Source organism: Pygocentrus nattereri, chromosome 14, assembly GCF_015220715.1.
Source record: "Pygocentrus nattereri isolate fPygNat1 chromosome 14, fPygNat1.pri, whole genome shotgun sequence".
Taxonomy (NCBI): Eukaryota; Metazoa; Chordata; class Actinopteri; order Characiformes; family Serrasalmidae; genus Pygocentrus; species Pygocentrus nattereri.
Genome location: NC_051224.1, coordinates 22,399,956 through 22,408,753, shown reverse-complemented (window position 1 = coordinate 22,408,753; position 8,798 = coordinate 22,399,956).

Here is an 8,798-nt window from a genome sequence, read left to right as displayed (position 1 = left end):
AGAATTTGTGAGCTCAGACACTGATGTTGGACGAGAAGGCCTGGCTCACAGTCTCCGGTCTAATTCATCCCAAAGGTGCTCTATCAGGTTGAGGTCAGGACTCTGTGCAGGCCAGTCAAGTTCTTCCACACCAAACTCGCTCATCCATGTCTTTATGGACTTTGCTTTGTGCATTGGTGCACAGTCATGTTGGAACAGGAAGGGGCCGTCCTGTTCCCACAAAGTTGGGAGCAAGAAATTGTCCAAAATCTCTTGGTCTGCTGAAACATTGAGTTCCTTTCACTGGAACTAAGGGTCCAAGCCCAACTCCTGAAAAAAAACTCCACACCATAATCCCCCCTCCACCAAACTTTACACTTGGCACAATGCAGTCAGACAAATACTGTTGTCCTGGCAACCGCCAAACCCAGACTCATTCATTGGATTGCCAGACGGAGAAGCGTGATTTGTCACTCCAGAGAACACGTCTCCACTGCTCTAGAGTCCAGTGGCAGCACTTTACACCACTGCATTCGACACTTTGCATTGTGCTTGGTGATGTAAGGCTTTGGTGCGGCTGCTTGGCCATTGAATACATTCCATGAAGCTCTCTACGCTGTTCTTGAGCTGATCCACATGATTGAGCCACATGAAGTTTGGAGGTCTATAGCAATTGATTCTGCAGAAAGTTGGCGACCTCTGCGCACTACGTACCTCAGCATCCGCTGACCCCGCACTGTTATTTTATGTGGCCAACTACTTTGTGGCTGAGTTGCTGTCGCTCCCATTCGCTTCCACTTTGTTATAATACCACTGACAGTTGACTGTGGAATATTTAGTAGTGAGGAAATTTCACAACTGGACTTGTTGCACAGGTGGCGTCCTATCACAGAATTCACTGAGCTCCTGAGAGCGACCCATTCTTTCACTAATGTTTGTAGAAGCAGTCTGCAGACCTAGGTGCTTGGTTATATACAACTGTGGTCATGGAAGTGATTAGAACACCTGAATTCAATTATTTGGGTGCGTGAAAGAATACTTTTGGCAATATAGTGTGTAACATATATACTATGCAGGAAACTAGAGAATAGACATAAATCTAAACATTAAAGTACAAGAGAAATAAAATTATGTAAGTATAATATTATATACGTATATTTTATAAGATATAAAAATATATCTATTTACATATTTACATGGTATATGAGACATTTACATGACAGCAGGCACAGAGTGGTATGAGGTAAACTAAAAGCAAATATTATAGACATAACTTACTGAGTTGCATCAATATTACAGTGTAAAGTTAAATCAAATCAAATCAAATTTATTTGTAGCGCTTTTTACAACTGATGTTGTCACAAAGCAGCTTCACAAAATTCCAGAAAAGACAAAGTTTTAACAAGAATGTCAAAACCCTGGGCGTGGGCAGCTGGTCTGAAGTGGGTAGCAGGAGGGCTCGACAGTCAGTTGTCTTTCAGTGTCCGGCCAGACATGTGGGCGGTGGTATACTCTGAAAAAAGGCAGGGAGAGGGAATCATATTCTGTCTGTTTGTACGTAAAACAGGGACTGTGAACATTTCCAGAGTGTGGCTAATGACTCCGGCAGATCTGACTATGACAGCTTAACTAAAAGGAGAGAACCAGAAGGAGACACAGACACTGGAGCACTCTGAAACAGTTTGGCATCCCTCCGCTCCACCATCCACAGACCTGAGTGACAGCAACAGCGTCTCAGTTTACTATAATTCCCTGTGTCCAAGGAGCCCTGGATCTGCTGCCTTTATCTAAGGGGGAACATTAGCTACCAAAAGCTCAACTGAACAAGTGAATTTTCAGTCTAGTCTTAAAGATTGAGACTGTGTCTGAGTCCCGAACAGTTTCTGGAAGATCATTCCAGAGTTTGAGGGCTTGATAAGAAAAAGCTCTTCTTATTCTAGGAACTATTCATAAGCCAGCACTTTGGGATCTGAGTAGTCGTGATGGCTCGTAATAGGAAATAAGGTCTAGCAGGTACTCAGGAGCGAGCCCGTGTAGGGCTTTATATGTCAATAAAATAATTTTATAATCAATACGGAATTTAATAGGCAGCCAATGAAGAAATGATAGCACTGGACTGATATGATAAAATTTTCTAGTTTTAGTGAGGACCCTGGCTGCAGCGTTTTGGACTAGTTGGAGTTTGTTTAAACTCCTGCTCGTGCATCCTGACAGTAGTGTGTTACAGTAGTCTAGCCTAGAAGTAATGAAGGCATGTACTAGTGTTTCCGCATCACGCAGGGACAGGGCATTTCTTATCTTGGCAATCAATATTGCGAAGATGTAGAAAAGCTGTCCTAGTGATGCTGCCTGTGTTGATCGAATGATAAATCTGAATCAATAATGACACCAAGATTTTTTGCTGCTGAGCCAGGTGTAACTGGAAAGTCAGCGAAATTTAAAATTAAATCTGGTAGTTCATTTCTTGCTAATTTTGGACCCAGAAGGAGAACCTCTGTTTTGTTGCTGTTTGGTAGGAGGAAGTTCTGTAACATCCAGTATTTCACGTGTTTTACACAGTCCTCTATTTTCTTTAATCTGTATTTGTCATCAGGCTTGATATGTACAGTTAATGAAAGTTTACGCCATGGTTGCTTATAACTGTGCCTAACAGTAACATGTATAGTGTAAATAATAATGGTCCTAACATAGAGCCTTGCGGAATTACAAATCTTACTTTTGAATAATTGGAAGATAAATTATTTACACTGACGAACTGATAACGTTCTGATCATTAGTTATCTTAACTAGAGCTGTCTCAGTGCTGTGATGTGGCCTGAATCCAGATTGGAATTTTTCATATATATATATATATGAAACCATATATATATATATATGGTTCTTATGTAGTGAGAGAAATTAAACTTCTATCTTCTGGTCAGCTCCCTCCATTGTTTGTCCTATCTGCTGATTTGAGATGGTCAACTCCCTGCATTGTTGGTATGGCCCTTTGATTGCCGACCATAAGGTCACACAATAACCCTCCAGAGTGGCAACCATCAAGGAGTGTTGATGTTCGCCATCCTTGCAGGGAGTCGGCACCTCTGTCCTTTTGATAGGGTAATCATCATCCCCCTGCTTAACCCCCTCTTCTTTATCACCCTCACCCCCCTCGCATACCCCTGCTTATCCCCCTCTTCTTTATCACCCTCAGTGCCCACATTTCCTGTGTGTCAATAAAATCAAGTCTACGCTGAAGGTCTCCTGAGTTCTGAATCCTGAAAGCTGAATTTCTAACAGGAGATATGAACTAAGTTGTTGGGACTTTTTCTAAGATCTTAGATATAAATGGTAGGTTAGAAATAGGCCTACAAATTGACAATACGTTAACATCAAGATTTGGTTTCTTGATCAGAGGTTTGATAACTGCTAGTTTAAAAGATTTGGGTACATGGCCCAGACTAAGGGACGCGTTTACTATAGTTAAAAGAGGGTTTATAATAACTGGCAGTACTTCTTTGAGTAATTTTGAGGGAATTGCATCAAGTGTGCAGGTTGTGCAATTTGCAGAGGAGATAATCTTCTCTAGCTCTAGCTGTGGGAGCAGTTTCCAGCCTTTTTTCTACAACTGTGTTTTGTTTTATATCAGCCAAGTCAGATGACAGCCAAGTTGGATTTAATACTGTGGGTTGAATTTGTTGTCTAATATTTTCAATTTTATTATTAAAGAAGTCCATAAAAACTTCACTGGTGAGAGTTTGTGGTTCAGTACCTGCCTGATTTTTTGTGATTCAGGAAATCACATTAAACAGAACTCTAGGATTATACTTATTTTTCTCAATCAGCAAGGCCAGATATGCTGAGTGAGCTTTAGTGAGGGCATTTCTATACTCTATAAGGCTGTCCTTCCAGGCAGAGTGGAACACTTCCAGCTTGGTTTGTCGCCATTTCCGCTCCAGTTTCCGAACTGTTTGTTTTAAGGCACGGGTTTTATTGTTGTACCATGGGGCGAGCCTTTTCTGCCTTATCCTTTTTATTTTAAGTGGCGCCACATTTTCTAAAGTAGATTGAAAGATATTTTCTAAATTATTGGTTAGTAAATGTTAGTTAATAAAAGTAAAAGTTGTTAATTTTGTACAGAACACTCTTGTTAATGCTGCTGACCTGGCACACAGCAGCATAGAATAGAGCACTAACTACAACAGACTGGTAGAATGTCTATAGGAGCTTAGTGCTCACACCAAAAGACCTCAGCCTCCTCAGGAAGAAGAGACGGCTTTGGCCTTTCTTGTACACTGCGAGAGTGTCCAGGTTGTTGTCCAAGTGCACGCCCAGATGAAATGTAACGTTACTATGTTTTACTATGCTATAAACCTGCTTTGGGCGCCCAAAAGCCGGCCCGGCCTCTCCAACTCACCCGAAGTGCGTCACATCCATGCTATAATAGAGGGGATCCCTGAAACGAGACCTGCAGACTACAGATATTTCCAGGAATGCGGTCGCATCGTTCTCCCTTTTTAAAGACAACAGAGGCCAAAGGCCTAGTTACAATGGCAGGAAATTTTGCCTGTTTCCCCAAACTCAGCAGTTATATGCCCCCTTAATGATACAGCAAAGTCGTGGCCAGTTTTGTAGTTGTCTTGTGTCTATTTTGAGCTTAAACACTTTTTTCTGATGAGCTGATTTCAAGACATTTCACCTCACAGCACCCTCCATGCATGTACCTCTGCACGAATCAATGGGTTTTAAAAAAATAAGTAAATAAATAAATAGATATATAAAATACACCTCAAAACTATCATAAAGCAATAGCTCAGATGATATCATTCATACATAACTGGACTCTCTACGTTTCTTTAGAACAGAGCATTTCACACTAAACCACTCTGACTGACTTTCTTTACATCTTTTCCATTTATTTACACCAAAATCTTGAATTCACCCTTAAAAAGACAGGAACTATATTCCTTTTTGCCCCATTAATATGAACAGGCATGCACTATCTTGCTTTACAATTGTGATGGCAGCCACTGGCTCCAGTGCTTCCTGAGGAGTGGATGGGCAAGCTGTGGCAGGCAAGTTGTGTGCTGCTGCTGAGCCTCCTGGGTATGCTGCTGCCAGATGAGCTGGGATGACATGCGCAGCTTGCCAAACCAACTGGCCTTTGATCCACCACAGCCAAGGCAAAAAGGTCTGTTGAGCCTGGGAAAGAGATGTGCCCCCCGCACCAGGGACTCTGTGAGATCACCAGCCACCCTCACTTTTAAAGCGCAACATTTGCCACATCTTATCCCACTTCTGACACCAGTGGGGCATTTTCATAGACTAAGACACGGAAAACCTTGTGCTTTAAAGGAAAATGCTTTTACAACTTATTTACAGTACAAGTCTCTCCTACTGTAAAAATGGTACCTCCCAAGAGCCTCTGCACATGGCTTCTCTACATGGTCACGCCTCCTGCACTCCCACGGTAAGATCCAGTAATGGGACACTACACTCTATATATCAGGGGCCTTAACCTTTTTTACAGTGTGCCCCTTTTTTAGAGTAATTAAATACGTCACAACCCACATTTCCCTCCCCCTAGTGCCTCACACACACCAGCATACACATTATAAAAATTACAAGATAATAATCTAATAGTAACTCTACACATTTAATGGTATGGCTAAGCCTGTATTCCATAGCTAACACTTTGCCAAGAACCACAAATCTTTAGCCTTGCACTGAAAAAAAATTGAAGTTTAATGATCAAGACCCACCCTCAGTAACAAACTCACTAAATTGAGATTCATATTAAATTTTAACAGAAATTTAAATTAATCAACATTAGTCTGCCTTCCAAGGCCTGTAGGTGAACTCACTCAGCAGAGCATGTATGCAGTCATCAAAATGATTTCCTCTCTATTTGATAAGGTATACATGTCTTTGTAGCGACACTCTCTCGACCCTACTAGGTTTACACTGGGACCCCCAGGTTAAGAGGTGAAGAACCCCTGCTATATACAACCTTTGGTTAGACAAGTGGCTATGAAAAGTAAACGTGAGGAGGGAACAGTGAAAAGCAGATTGTTCAGTTGGAGTTGTCCTCAGCTGGGTTAGCAAATTTGCTAGCCATGCAAATTCTGTAATGCAAAATGTTTTTTTGTTTTTTTTTTTAGAAAAAAAATATGTAACCTATGTATATTTAGTGAACTGCTGTTTTGTCTGACAGTAAGCTTGGGTTTAGAAGTTTTGTTTATTGTCTGCATTTTTGTTGTTCCTAGCTTCCTAGCTTCAACCACTTCAACTCCTTGAGGCCACAGGTGGCACTAAAACTCACTTCTTCATAACTTTCATATTTCATGAGCTACATTCAGAAGGTGGGCATCATATGAGGCTGTAACTGTCTTCTTTTCAGTCAAATAGATGGTGATGTCATTTTAAACCCTTATAATAAAAGAAGCTGAACTCTACTCTACAGTTTTCTACTGAAAGTCGACCCATTTTTTGACAAATCTGGGCTATAAACTATAAACAGATGGAGTCTCTTCAGTGATCTGCTCTGTAATTATTATTTTAATAAAATAATACAAAGAGCATCTCAGATTTTTGGCTTTCAGCAGTAAATTATAAGCATATAGCAATACAGTGGTGTGAAAAAGTGTTTGCCCCCTTCCTGATTTCTTATTCTTTTGCATGTTGGTCAAACTTAAATGTGTCAGATCACCAAACAAATTTAAATATTAGACAAAGATAAAATAAGTAAACAGAAAATGCAGTTTATTAATGAAGGTCTTTATTATTAAGGGAAAAACAAATCCAAAGGGCCCTGTGTGAAAAAGTTATTGCCCCTAAACCTAATGACTGGTTGGGCCACCCTGAGCAGCAACAACTGCAATCAAGCTTTTGCGATAACTGAGTCTTTTACAGGGCTGTGGAAGAATTTTGCCCACTCATCTTTGCAGAATTGCTGTAACTCAGGCACATTGGAGGGTTTCCGAGCATGAACCACCTTTTTAAGGTCATGCCACAGCATCTCAATCAGATTCAGGTCAGGACTTTGACTCGGCCACTCCAAAGTCCTAATTGTGTTTTACTTAAGCCATTCAGAGGTGGACTTGCTGGTGTGTTTTGGATCTTTGTCCTGCTGCAGAACCCAAGTGCGCTTCAGCATGAGGTCAAGGACAGATGGCCAGATATTCTCCTTCAGGATTTTTTTGGTAGACAGCAGAATTCATGGTTCCATTTACTACAGCAAGTCTTCCAGGTCCTGAAGCAGCAAAACAGCCCCAGACCATCACACTACCACCACCACATTTTACTGCTGGTATGATGTTCCTTTTCTGAAATACTGTGTTTCTTCTACGCCAGATGTAATGGGACACACACCTTCCAAAAAGTTCAACTTTTGTCTCATCAGTCCACAGAGTATTCTCCCAAAGGTCTTGGGGATCATCAAGATGTTTTCTGGCAAAACTGAGACGAGCCTTTATGTTCCTTTTGCTCAGCAGTTTTCATCTTGGAACTCTGCCATGCAGGCCATTTTTGCCCAGTCTCGTTCTTATGGTGGAGTCATGAACACTGATCTTAACTGAGGCAAGTGAGGCCTGCAGTTCTTTGGATGTTGTTGTGGGGTTTTTTGTGGCCTTTTGGATGAGTTGTCGCTGCACTCTTGGGGTAATTTTGGGCAGCTGGCCACTCCTGGGAAGGTTCACCACTGTTCCATGTTTTCGACGTCTGTGGATAATGGTTCTCACTGTGATTCGCATAATAATAAAGACCTTCATTAATAAACTGCATTTTGTGTTTACTTGCGTTATCTTGGTCTAATATTTAAATTGATTTGGTGATCTGAAATATTTCAAGTGTGAGAAACATGCAAAAGAATAAGAAATTTGGAAGGGGCAAACACTTTTTCACACCATTGTATGCGTGATCATAAAACACATCTTCTGTTCATTTAAGGAGAGCTTTTACAAAAAATAAATAAATAAACCAAACTTTACATTTATTTCATGCAGTTACTGAATAATTTGTCTTAGAATTTGCTCATAAATTCAGATGGACATAACAAAAATACCCTGGAGAATAAGGTTAACTTGCTACCTAGCAAGCTAGCAGAGTAAAGACACTCTCTAAGTTGTCATGTAACAGAAAGTTTTTTCCATAAATCCCAATTTGAGCATAAATGTTATAGCTTTGAAAGATTAAATGCTAAAAGTACTTCACTGCTTATAAACAGCTTTGGCTGACATTTCCTCTGTCATCTCATAACACAATGATTTCTGGGCAAGTTCTGTCCTCAGAATAGAAGAATAGAATTTAGAATTTGTCACTGAGTTTGCTCACTGTGAAATTAGACCTCTGCATTTAACCCATCCGTGCAGTGAAACACCCACATACATGCACACTAGTGAACACACACACTAGGAGGCAGTGAGCACACTTGCCCGGAGCCGTGGGCAGCCACTTAAACTCTGATGTTTAAGGTTCATCTAATAAACTTCACTTGCCAGTCAGATTTGGCCAAGTTGCATATATGCAATAGAAAAACTTTATAAATGAAGTACATTTTCTTAAGGAATGCCCTCTTATGACCTACATATCTTTCACTATAAGCTTAGGTCAAGTCAAAATCAGGCTGCAGTATTTACGCTAAAGACGTTCCTTATGCCTGGGCTCATTCTGCCTGAGTCTTGTAGACTGTAATAATTTTGATCTGCTTTGATTAGATCAAATCAAAAATGATTTGATCTAATTCGCATCTGCTTTGCATAATTTACCATCAGAATTGGGCTCTAAAGAGTACTGAAAGATTCTGACTGTAATATGTATTTGGTGCTGGAAAAAAGGACACA